The 13,836-nt window shown below is 45.3% G+C and overlaps 1 protein-coding gene across 1 annotated transcript in view; it reads right to left on the reverse strand.

The window, feature by feature from the left end:
* The window catches only part of LOC126419146 (uncharacterized), a 163,966-nt gene extending 153,374 nt beyond the window's left edge, over window positions 1–10,592 (reverse strand). The window contains exon 1 of the mRNA XM_050086256.1: window positions 10,494–10,592. The gene's annotated coding sequence lies outside the window, so the exon portion shown is untranslated. The remainder of the gene's footprint in view (window positions 1–10,493) is intronic.
* Window positions 10,593–13,836: the final 3,244 nt, after the last annotated feature.

Raw genomic sequence — 13,836 nt, forward strand, 5'->3', positions numbered from 1 at the left:
ACGCAAGCCTCCCCACCAACGGCAAGGTCCATGGTTCATGGGGGGACAGAAGAAATGAGAAACAAAATTATGGAAATGCGTAGGAGCAAATGGCACCTTAACATGGAATGGAAAAAAGTGCAACTAGGAATTCCTGCGAATGAGTTAGCAGACAAGTTCCCAAATAGACAGCTCCAGAAAGCGAAATAAAAAATGATGACGGAAGTCAGCAGTGAAATCGCATGCACTGGAATCGGAAAATGGGAAAGAGAATGGTCGGCAACTATAAAAGATTTGACCACGACAGAATTTTTCCTTCTGTTGAACACCGTCTTTCGGTACGGTAACCATTGTCTAATCTAACAACTGTTTTAACTTACCTCCAGTGCTGCTTGCGCATGTGCAAAAGGTTTTATGATGACAGATGGAAATTTATGGGTATGTCACAAATTTAGTAGCGAGAGAAATGCACTAAGGAAGTGCATAATAGGAAAATAATGCAGCTCGGCAGTAGACAAATAATATTACTTTTACTAAGACTATACCAGATCAAATATTCATACCGTTTGAAATGTATAGTGTGTATTTGCATGTGCGGGTTTGGATCTTACTGGTGCTAAACCTCGAGGTCGTCAGCGCCGTTACACTTAACGAAACAAACGAATGTGGAGAAAAGCTCAAAAATATTCGCACACTCATCGAGTGACTGCGTGGTCGCTTCGAACGCATTTCACATGCGGTAAAACAAATTGGAAAGAGGAAAAATAGCTATACATAAAACTAAAACGTAGAGGGAACAAAACACAGTAGACGTAAAAGAAAGGCACAGGGAAATATGTCTGGCTGTTCACTTACAAAATACTTGGGTGAGCCAGTCGTCTTGTTAACAAATTAAAAACCTCTCTCTAAAATCTCGTAAAAAACTTCGACAATTCACAAAACTTTAAAACTTGGACCACATTCATTTGAAAGTTACCTAAAATGGATTACAGATCCGTTGGAAAATCCACAGTGGCAAGCTGGTCGGGAAATAAAACGCAGTACAATAGAATGTGGCACACAGTGATCTGCACGCTAGAAGCACCTCACACCAAAGGGTCCTCTGGCGGGTAGGAATCCATGCGTCATTCGGAAATGTTAAAGTATCCTAACATATAAACAATTGTATCACGAGTGAACGGTAAAGGAAATAAACACCCTACCTGAAAACCTTACGTGGCGTACACACTTACTTTTTACGCTGCAATACTTTCCTTGGACGATATGAAATGTACGGCATCGTACTGTTGTAATAGTATGCTCTCATCCACATAATCATAATTCGTTATATCTCACCTTGTGCATCACTATCTTGTATAAAAATCAAACCTAAACATGAAAAACGACAAAATTGATATCGTGGTGCAGCGTGTTTCAAAACTAAGTAAATAAGCACGTTTCCACGCCTCAAACCGGTGGCTGAGGCACCGGGGCCTGTGGCCGGTGATGCCCGCCGTTGCGTTGCGTCAGCGTTGCTGCCTCACCCCCTCCCCCCCCCCCCCCCTCCCTCCGCCGCCGCCATCCTTCGTGGGGAAGCACCGACCCCTGCTGACCTCATCCGGCGACTCGCAACTATCTGTATTACGCCAGGGTTGCCGGCTTCCTGCTGATGACAAACCGCTGCTCCGCGGCGATAACATATTTCGTCACGGGTTCCAGACTTGCTGCCGCACGCGCGTATCACAAGACGCAATCCGTGCTTCAACTGTGTGGAACAGCAGGCGTCTGCGCACAGAACGAGATTGCAACGTGGATCACAGCCCGTGGCCTGAATGGAGCGCGGCGGCCTGCGTTGAACCACAGTCAATACAGCAGTCATTACACTTACTGTTCTTACCGTTTGACAGCTCGAGCCACACTAGCGCTCTAAGCGGCAAGAACGGAGAACGTCAGATGCGTAGTAAGCATGTTTGTTTTGCATCCCTTTGCTACGTAATTTACGAAGTATTTGAATTATTTTTTAGCCTCCAAGAGTTTGTGTTATATCAGAAGACATATACAGGGTTATTACAAATGATTGAAGCGATTTCACAGCTCTACAATAACTTCATTATTTGAGATATTTTCACAATGCTTTGCACACACATACAAAAACTCAAAAAGTTTTTTTAGGCATTCACAAATGTTCGATATGTGCCCCTTTAGTGATTCGGCAGACATCAAGCCGATAATCAAGTTCCTCCCACACTCGGCGCAGCATGTCCCCATCAATGAGTTCGAAAGCATCGTTGATGCGAGCTCGCAGTTCTGGCACGTTTCTTGGTAGAGGAGGTTTAAACACTGAATCTTTCACATAACCCCACAGAAAGAAATCGCATGGGGTTAAGTCGGGAGAGTGTGGAGGCCATGACATGAATTGCTGATCATGATCTCCACCACGACCGATCCATCGGTTTTCCAATCTCCTGTTTAAGAAATGCCGAACATCATGATGGAAGTGCAGTGGAGCACCATCCTGTTGAAAGATGAAGTCGGCGCTGTCGGTCTCCAGTTGTGGCATGAGCCAATTTTCCAGCATGTCCAGATACATGTGTCCTGTAACGTTTTTTTCGCAGAAGAAAAAGGGGCTGTAAACTTTAAACCGTGAGATTGCACAAAACACGTTAACTTTTGGTGAATTGCGAATTTGCTGCACGAATGCGTGAGGATTCTCTACCACCCAGATTCGCACATTGTGTCTATTCACTTCACCATTAAGAAAAAATGTTGCTTCAGCACTGAAAACATGTTTCGCACTGAACGCATCCTCTTCCATGAGCTGTTGCAACCGAGCCGAAAATTCAAAGCGTTTGACTTTGTCATCGGGTGTCAGGGCTTGTAGCAATTGTAAACGGTAAGGCTTCTGCTTTAGCCTTTTCTGTAAGATTTTCCAAACCGTCGGCTGTGGTACGTTTAGCTCCCTGCTTGCTTTATTCGTCGACTTCCGCGGGCTACGCGTGAAACTTGTCCGCACGCGTTCAACCGTTTCTTCGCTCACTGCAGGCTGACTCGTTGATTTCCCCTTACAGAGGCATCCAGAAGCTTTAAACTGCGCATACCATCGCCGAATGGAGTTAGCAGTTGGTGGATCTTTGTTGAACTTCGTCCTGAAGTGTCGTTGCACTGTTATGACTGACTGATGTGAGTGCATTTCAAGTACGACATACGCTTTCTCGGCTCCTGTCGCCATTTTGTCTCACTGCGCTCTCGAGCGCTCTGGCGGCAGAAACCTGAAGTGCGGCTTCAGCCGAAGAAAACTTTATGAGTTTTTCTACGTATCTGTAGCGTGTCGTGACCATATGTCAATGAATGGAGCTACAGTGAATTTATGAAATCGCTTCAATCATTTGTAATAACCCTGTATATTTCTAGACTGACTCTAAAATAAGCGCAAGTAGGGATAAAAATCATGAATTCAGTGGCAAGCTACAACACATTCGCGAAGGGTCCTACTAAGCCCCTAGATGATAGTCCACACCACACATGGACCCCTGGTAGATTGACCGCTTTATCCACATAAACATGCGGATTTCCCAGTGCCCAGTACACACTGTTATCCCGATTCACGGTTCCATTAAGTTTAAATTGTGCTTCGTCACTCCACACTACCTTCATCACAAATTGTTCATCATCAGTTACCATTTGCTGATACCATTCGCAAAAGTGCATTCGGCGATTAGGATCGTCATCATTAATCGCGTGCAGTAATCGTGGAACGTAAACTTTCCACTTTGCAGGTTTCAGAGTTCTTCGTACCCTTTTACTGCTGACCCCCACTTCACGTGCACATTCCATAGCAGACTTGTGTGGAGAATTAACAAACTTTTCCAACACGAGAGCCGACACAGCAGGACTTGTAGCTGTACGTTGTCTTCCTGACCTTCTTTTGTGAATATCACAAATCTTTCCATGCAATTGAAACTTATTAGTGATGCGTTTAATTGTTAGGCGTGTTGGCGGTTCTGTTTCAAACTCCCGCCTCCACTAACATTGCACTTCAATGGCATTATCAAACTTGAAAAACAACTTCACGATACATTTACGTTGCTCGAATGTCAAGCGCGCTCCAGCCATCTTCTTTTCTCAACACCGAGATGAAAGTACTAACATCAGTTGAGCCAAAGACCATAGTAAAACACACTCGTAACTCAAGTCGAACGATAGTATTGATACCTCGATAGAGTCTGACAAAGAGTGTATACCATTTTCTGGCCGACTCTGAGATGTGAGTAGAGGCGTCATATAGCGCATAACAAGATGGAATATTTGCCGTACAGGTAGAGATGAATGCGGCACCGGATATGTAGTGGTCTGTGTCTGCAGATTTGAGCGCATGTAGTCAGTACCAGTTACAGACATTCACCTTAAGAAATATATCGATGTGTGAGCGACAGTTATTACTCGCCATTTTAAGATCTAAAATGTGCCAGTTGCAGACCAGTCAGTGGCTACATTCTTAAAAACAGACGCTACGAATTATGTGGATGCATTACACAAATTGGAGGTAAAATAACTATAACGACTGATGAGAAGGTATTTAATTATCACACATAGATAAGACAGAGTAAAACAGAATGTGTTGGTGAAAGTCAGTAGAGAAGTGAGACGAAAATAAGTGCCGAAAACCGCACCCCTAGAAAGAGATTTTTCATATTTGACAATGCATGTTTTCTGCTGGCTTTTTAGTTTTAAATATTCTTGACAGGGTAGTAACATTAACGTACGTTATACATCAAGGCGGTTCAGCACCGGTAGAGGAAGTTCAGTCTCTATTACAAAGGTTTCCACATCTGTATTGTTCTCGAAATTTAACTAGAGTTTGTCTTTAGCAAATTCATCAAGTATGTCCCTAACAATCATCACCTTCTTCCACTGTTCCTTCTCCTCCACAGCTTCTTCTTCCGAACACTAAATCGTATCTGGAGAACATTCGTGGCCACACACTGCGCGAAGTTGCAACAGTCGGTATTTGTTGTTGACTAGCTGATGTGGATCTTTGATGGCTGCTGCGTCCATTGATTCTATGGCACATATGAAGTTTTTCATTTTAGCAAGGTTTTCGCGATTCAGATAGATTAACAAGATTATCAAGATCAGTAGCAATGAGATGTAATTATTTGTGTTTCCTTGTTTCAAAGCACTTGGTAACGAGTTAATGGATCTTGACACATGCGATAAACTGATCACACATTTCCGAAAAGTGATGCGTAACATAATAACTACTGATTTGTGATTCGATTGTACAATGACTTCACAACAGATAAAGTACCTTTCACTAAACCACACACGGCTGAAGTTGTATAGAACAAAAGGATCGAAGTAATGTAGTTTTTTCTCATCCCCTTACTCTACGTAGATAAACGAACAATAAAAGATAAAATACTTCCATTGCATTTTGTAACTGGCTTTTCATAATTCTTAATAATGTACAGCAAACAAGTTTCAGGCGATTTGAGTGGCAGCAAATCAAAAGGATCGACTGTGCTACAAAAACGCTGTAAGAATTTGGCTACCGTCTTCTACGCTAATTTTTGTACTAAGTATAATGTAACCGGCTCTATGACACTGTAGAACTGTGATGTACACTACTGGCCATTAAAATTGCTACACCACGAAGATGACGTGCTACAGACGTGAAATTTAACCGACAGGAAGAAGATGCTGTGATATGCAAATGATTAGCTTTTCAAAGCATTCACACGAGGTTGGCGCCGGTGGCGACATCTACAGCGTGCTGACATGAGGAGGGTCTCCAACCGATTTCTCATACACAAACGTTGTTGTGATGCCTCGTGTAAGGAGGAGAAATGCGTACCATCACGTTTCCGTCTTTGATAATGGTCAGGTTGTAGCCTATCGCGATTGCGGTTTATCGTACCGCGAAATTGCTGCTCGCGTTGGTCGAGATCCAATGACTGTTTGCAGAATATGGAATCGGTGGGTTGAGGAGGGTAATACGGAATGCCGTTCTGGATCCCAACGGCCTCGTATCACTAGCAGTCGAGATGACAGGCATCTTATCCGCATGGCTGTAACAGATCGTGTAGCCACGTCTCGATCTCTGAGTCAACAGATGGGGACGTTTGTGAGATGACAACCATCTGCACGAACAGTTCGACGACGTTTGCAGCAGCATGGACAATCAGCTAGGAGACTATGGCTGCCGGTGGTCTCGCGGTTCTAGGCGCTCAGCCCGGAGCCGCGCGACTGCTACGGTCGCAGGTTCGAATCCTGCCTCGGGCATGGATGTGTGTGATGTCCTTAGCTTAGTTAGGTTTAAGTAGTTCTAAGTTCTAGGGAACTGATGACCTGAGATGTTAAGTTCCATGGTGCTCAGAGCCATTTGAACCATTTTGAACTATGGCTGCGGTTACCCTTGACGCTGCATCACACAGGAGCGCCTGCGATAATGTACTCAAGGACGAACCTGGGTGCTCGAATGGCAAAACGTAATTTTTTCGGATGAATCCAGGTTCTGTTTACAGCATCATGATGGTCGCATCCGTGTTTGGCGACATCGCGGTGAACGCATATTGGAAGCGTGTATTCGTCATCGCCATACTGTCGTATCACCCGGCCTGGTGGTATTGGTTACACGTCTCGGTCACCTCTTGTTCGCATTGACGGCACTTTGAACAGTGTACGTTACATTTCAGATGTGTTACGAGCCGTGGCTCTACCCTCCATCCGGTCCCTGCGAAACCCTACATTTCAGCAGGATAATGCACGACTTCATGTTGCAGGTCCTGTACCGGCCTTTCTGGATACAGAAAATGTTCGACTGCTGCCCTGGCCAGCACAGTGAATACCCGTTTATATCTGCATTTCTTCTTGGTGTAGCAATTTCAGTGGACTAGTGTATTTATGTATCTGCGACAAAGTGTTGTTCGCCGAAACAGTACTTTCGTAAAATCAAACTCTTGACTCGGTACGCGACCTTTACTGCCGACACTGCTGGAATGAGCTGTGTGCAGGCGGACGTAGAGGCGGCCAGCCCCTCGGCGCGCAGTGGCTGTTGCTAAGGCCAGCTAGCGGTGAACATCCCATTCCGCTGATCTGCTGTGGAGTGGAGCGCAGTGGCCGACCTCGGCCGTTCAGCGACCCCTGCGTCGCTCTCCTGACAGACTATCTCACCTGACTTCACCTGACGTGACGTAGACTACTGAAGGCTCGCTGCGACGACTCGGCGACACGCAGGGTGCGACAGCCAGGCTGCGGAGCGCAACGCAGAGACAAATATTGATTCGTCTCCCGCGCGTCTGAGAAAATTGTTTTATGTAAAATAAGCGATGCTACCTCCGAAATTTCCTGGGAGATTAGAAGTTTATGTTGGACCGAGACTTGAACTCGGGACCTTCGCCTTTCGCGGGCAAATGCTTGGTAGGTAGGAGGCGAGGTACTGGCAGAATTGAAGCTGTGAGGACGGGTCGTGTCTCTTGCTTCGATAGCTCAGTCGGTAAGAGCATTTGCCACCGAAAGGCAAAGGTCCCGAGTTCGACTCTCGGTCTGGCACACAGTTTTAACCTGCCAGGAAGTTTCATACCAGCACACGCTCCTCTGCAGAGTGAAAATATTCTGGAATTCTAGTTCCGTCAGTTTCTCAGTAAAACTTTTATTTTTCACCTGGAAAGAAAAACACTTTTAGGATACGCTTGTGTTCTCCGCCTCGCAAACGTTTTACTTCTCTCTGAACGGCCAGTGACTATTCTGCATCGCTTTAGAATCTCGTTAGCTGCGCTGATAAACTGAATACGACTCATCGTGAATAGATGACGCCACAAGATCCACTGTTCATTACCTTACAATCTCCAACAATAAAACGACATGTGCTTCCAAACTTTTCATTGTTTGAAACGGTGGCACTCATCAATTCTTGTCCTCATATATTGCGACTACAATATTGGTTTCCGAACTAAGTTTCGGCAAATTTCTCGCTCGCCACTTTCCGGCTACACGAACACGTTGCTCGGCTCCCAAGGACTGTCACCGTAGCTACTCGCCGAAAAAGGCTGCACTGAAATCAGAAAATAGCGAGTTTTAAGAAATGTAAGTGATTAATAGCGCAAGACATAACCGGCAGTCGGTATTTTTGTAAATGATTGAAGCAGTCAGGTTAAAAAGTGCCGGTGGTTCACATTTCCTGACGGGCTCAAGCGGTGCAGCTGTCGCCGCACACAGAGGCCCACCGCATGATTTCACATATTTCTCTGGCAAAGTCAGCAGCAGCCGGCCGCTGCGGCGGAGCGGTTCTAGGCGCTACAGTCTGGAACCGCCTGACCGCTACGCTCGCTGGTTCGAGTCCTGCCTCGGGCATGGATGTGTGTGATGTCCTTAGGTTAGTTAGGTTTAAGTAGTTCTAACTTCTAGGGGACTTATGACCACAGCAGTTGAGTCCCATAGTGCTCAGAGCCATTTTTTGAAAGTCAGCAGTAGTGCCGTGCTGCTCGTTGATGGCGTTTCGCTATTGCTGTCATGTGTTGTCACTGTGAAAACTTGTGTCATACGTCTCCAATTTATGTCATTTTTAGTGTCACAAAGGCTTGAGCTTAGTAGGATTTCTTCTCAGTCAGCACGCAGTCCAAAGTGTGGTGTTTACTTCGTAAAGACAGTTTTTACCTCTCGTTTGTTTTATAACACGCAGCAGCTACTTTTAGACAACAGGACAATTCTGAGCGAACCCATTTTTTTTTTTTTCCGTGACTTAGTCGCGAAATGTGTTGATAGTGCACAAAAGACGTAAACAAAAGAATGCCTTACACGTTTCTCTCTTTTGTTATCACTGAAAGGGAGAGAGAACCACTCGTTGATTTCAGATTAAACGTATTATCTACTGAAAAGTGTGAAATTCTTCTGCAATGGGACACTCTTCGTACTGACGTCAAAACATTGATAGACATCAACAATTTCTGCCAGTAACTCTCACCAGTATTTTTGTGAGAAAAGCATTCTTACAGCTCACTACAGGGTGGGAGACTTGTCACATATATTAACGTGTCACTGGACATGGGGTTATCTGTGTTTGTACCATCGATCGCGTTATTCGCCAAGACTGGAAACAGTCATAACGCTGCTGTCAGCTTCAGAAATAATTTAGACGTAACAGCACTGTGCGGCCTATAGTGTACTGGCTCTAAAGCGGAATTTATTTAATTCGTGAAAAAATGAATGAGCTGTTACATTTTAATGTTAATAAAAAATTCAAATTTCAATTATCTGAATTTTTACAACAGTTTCACACACAAGTATGGTTTATATGCTGTGCGAAATTCATCGAAGAATCTCTCCTACTTATGAAGAAATGTGTGCTTATAGCAACAAACGCAGCCAATAGTAAGTAAAAAAATGATGAAATGTCACATATAACATAATTTATTTTGTTGCGTTTTGGAACTTTCACTGCTATGAGCCTGAATCCTCAATTCTTCCTGGTCACGCTGACAAAGTTTTATGAATTTATTTGCAAAAGTATAGACAGTGGAAATTGAAATGTCTGTGGTGCCTCTTTTGCTCCAAATTTGATGTCCTACCCCCCTAAAATTTGAAGATCATAACTACGTACGATAATGAGAAAATAAATGCTTCATTATAAAATAGTCATGCGAGACTGTAATATTTGAACTTGGTTTTTTAGCAGAATATTTTACTCGAAATCGCTTGAGAATTTTTTTGTGGCTCTGTATATTTCATACACACACACACACACACACACACACACACACACACACACACACACAAATACACAAACACACACGCTCGAATATTGTCGTTCGTCAGACGACCTGACGCGACTGCATGAGGAAGTTCCCACTTCAGCACTCCACGCAGATCTACGCATATATTTGTTTTTATTGTTTGAAACGGTGGCACTCATGAAATCTTGTCCTTATATATTTTGCGACTACAGTTTCCGAACTAAGTTTCGACAAATTTCTCGCTGGCCACTTTGCGGCTACAAGAAAACGTTGCTCGGCTGATTTCCCAAGGACTGTTCACCACAGCTATTCGCCGAAAAAGGCTGCACTGAAATCAGAAAATGGCGGGCTTTCAGAATCGGAAAAGTTGTCTTCACTTCTACGGAGGCGAAAAGGTCGCCATCTCGATACCAGCAGGATAATCTAAGCCGTGCACACATCCTCGTCTGCAACTGTTCACGTTTTGAAAAGATTCGAATATCAGACACGCCGTGTTGTTTAATTTCCACGAATAGAATTTGTATTACAGCTGAAGATCCACGACGTGAGGAGGCGAGACTGAAGGACGACGCACACAAAGCTGAGAGGCAGGTACGTCCTATACAGCCACTCACATCTGGAGACGGGCAGACAGCACTTGCTACCTGTCTGCATCTGTCAATTCGTGACTCGTCATCACAAGCTAAGCTCCCTCTTCCGGTAGTCGCTACTATGAAACTTCACTTCATAATTCACATCTTATAAATCTGCTCTCAGAACCGAGGAAGACGTCTAGTACGAGTCGTGCTGGCTCAGCGCTCCTACCTGGAGTTCAGACGGGACACGGTTTTCCGCTCTGGCACGTCGTACCGCTGCGACGTCCCGCGAGGTACTGTCCAAAACAGGTGAGGCAACTCCTCTGCCGTCACGTGACTACCGCTCTCCGCAGACGCATACGTTCGAAGGTGCGAGGCGTAACCTTAGTTTCCTGCTGATTTTTCCCCAGAAACTTCCTGCGTCAGAACGCTGCACCCCGAGTGTATCATTCCGGCTCCCATTGCCTTCGACGTCCACTCAGCATTTCTTACTAAGGAGGAGTTATTTATTGCAATCGCACCTTTTTTTGCAGTTATCTTGTTATTTAAGGCGAATAATGGCTAGCAGAACTAATCTCACATTTTATTCTACAGGGTGATTATAATTAAAGTTAAGCTTTCAAACCGCTGTAAAAATAACACCACTGGTCAGAATGACGTCAAATTGCAACGGAATATCATCGGAGAAATAGTGGAATAAATAGTTACAAAATGTAGCAATAGATGGCACTGAAAACATCATAATTTAATAGTGGTCGACTACAAAAGACAAATGAATTATACAACTATGATTAAGGTGTACGTTTGACGTTGAACAAACTGTACTACTCAGTGTCTATGGATGTAAAGGTGTCATACTGTTAGTCACATAAGTCCATTCACCACAGCAAGGTCACATCAGATCGGATTGGAAAAATCGGTTTACAATTGTCCTGAGGCCAAAAACCGCATAAAAAGCATCACTCATATCGGTTCTTAATTGTCCTGAGTCCAAAACCGCATAAAAAGCATCTATCAAAATGAAATCGGATTATTAACGTCCGTGTGACTGGCGCAAATCATGTACAATATGCTGTCCACCGTTTTCTGCAACCTGTTGAAATCGAGAAACAGCATGTTCTACAACTGATGGAAGTGTTTCCGGGCTCACACTCACAATGTGTTGCGCAATGCATGCCTTCAATGCAGCTAAGTTTGCTATCGCAACACTTAACACAACATCTTTCAGATAGTGCCACAGCCAGAGGTCACACGGATTAAAATTGTAATATCTCTTTACATTCTACTCATTATCCCTGCACAATTCTATGAGTGAATTACGTTTCCTACTTGACCATCTACATACTCATAGAATCGATGCGCAAAGTAGTACAGTACTATTACTATTCCATGAGCGCATAATTACTCATTGTAATATTCTCTCTGGTGTGTACTGAGAGGACTTCTAGGATCTTTTTCGTGCCGAATAGCCGCATCGAATAATTGTAATTTTGCTATCGAGATTACTGGAAGAAAGAGATTGAAAATATATTCTATGTCACTCAATAAAATATATACTGAGCATTTACATCAAAGGTGTGTAAGGAATTTCATTATACACTCCTGGAAATTGAAATAAGAACACCGTGAATTCATTGTCCCAGGAAGGGGAAACTTTATTGACACATTCCTGGGGTCAGATACATCACATGATCACACTGACAGAACCACAGGCACATAGACACAGGCAACAGAGCATGCACAATGTCGGCATTAGTACAGTGTATATCCACCTTTCGCAGCAATGCAGGCTGCTATTCTCCCATGGAGACGATCGTAGAGATGCTGGATGTAGTCCTGTGGAACGGCTTGCCATGCCATTTCCACCTGGCGCCTCAGTTGGACCAGCGTTCGTGCTGGACGTGCAGACTACGTGAGACGACGCTTCATCCAGTCCCAAACATGCTCAATGGGGGACAGATCCGGAGATCTTGCTGGCCAGGGTAGTTGACTTACACCTTCTAGAGCACGTTGGGTGGCACGGGATACATGCGGACGTGCATTGTCCTGTTGGAACAGCAAGTTCCCTTGCCGGTCTAGGAATGGTAGAACGATGGGTTCGATGACGGTTTGGATGTACCGTGCACTATTCAGTGTCCCCTCGACGATCACCAGTGGTGTACGGCCAGTGTAGGAGATCGCTCCCCACACCATGATGCCGGGTGTTGGCCCTGTGTGCCTCGGTCGTATGCAGTCCTGATTGTGGCGCTCACCTGCACGGCGCCAAACACGCATACGACCATCATTGGCACCAAGGCAGAAGCGACCCTCATCGCTGAAGACGACACGTCTCCATTCGTCCCTCCATTCACGCCTGTCGCGACACCACTGGAGGCGGGCTGCACGATGTTGGGGCGTGAGCGGAAGACGGCCTAACGGTGTGCGGGACCGTAGCCCAGCTTCATGGAGACGGTTGCGAATGGTCCTCGCCGATACCCCAGGAGCAACAGTGTCCCTAATTTGCTGGGAAGTGGCGGTGCGGTCCCCTACGGCACTGCGTAGGATCCTACGGTCTTGGCGTGCATCCGTGCGTCGCTGCAGTCCGGTCCCAGGTCGACGGGCACGTGCACCTTCCGCCGACCACTGGCGACAACATCGATGTACTGTGGAGACCTCACGCCCCACGTGTTGAGCAATTCGGCGGTACGTCCATCCGGCCTCCCGCATGCCCACTATACGCCCTCGCTCATGGTCCGTCAACTGCACATACGGTTCACGTCCACGCTGTCGTGGCATGCTACCAGTGTTAAAGACTGCGATGGAGCTCCGTATGCCACGGCAAACTGGCTGACACTGACGGCGGCGGTGCACAAGTGCTGCGCAGCTAGCGCCATTCGACGGCCAACACCGCGGTTCCTGGTGTGTCCGCTGTGCCGTGCGTGTGATCATTGCTTGTACAGCCCTCTCGCAGTGTCCGGAGCAAGTATGGTGGGTCTGACACACCGGTGTCAATGTGTTCTTTTTTCCATTTCCAGGAGTGTATATGTATTCTCTAATTGGAAATTTGCACGGAGGTGTCGTTTCGTTTTTAATCAGAAGGGAACTTCCGATGAATTGGAAACGAACCTGCAATTATGAGATCCGAGAGTTCCATTATTTCATCGGATAATTAAACTCCATCAAAGCAAACTTCCCACTTGATGTGAGGTCTCCCGACTGACTACGGAACGCAAGGAAACCAACACTTTTTATTTACACAGGATTGCAGATCGCTTCGAATCATCGAGACTGCGGACAAGCAGACTCATCGTCCGATTCTGATTAAACAGGTAAAGCTTAATTATAACTTTCTTGAGCGACTTTGATATGGCTGCTTATGAATGAGATCATTAATAAAATACCCCAGTATAAACACAATATTAATTAAAATTATAAGGTCAGGTGATCGGGACAGCTAGGCTGTAGGGAAATGGCGACTGATAATTCCAGCATTTCCGAAATGGCGCTTCAGCAGGTGCTTAACTGGATTTGCAGTGTGCGGAGTTGCGCCATCTTGCATAAAAATAATCCCATTCACACATCCACGCTGTTGG

Source organism: Schistocerca serialis, chromosome 9 (genome assembly GCF_023864345.2).
Source record: "Schistocerca serialis cubense isolate TAMUIC-IGC-003099 chromosome 9, iqSchSeri2.2, whole genome shotgun sequence".
NCBI classification, from domain to species: domain Eukaryota; kingdom Metazoa; phylum Arthropoda; class Insecta; order Orthoptera; family Acrididae; genus Schistocerca; species Schistocerca serialis.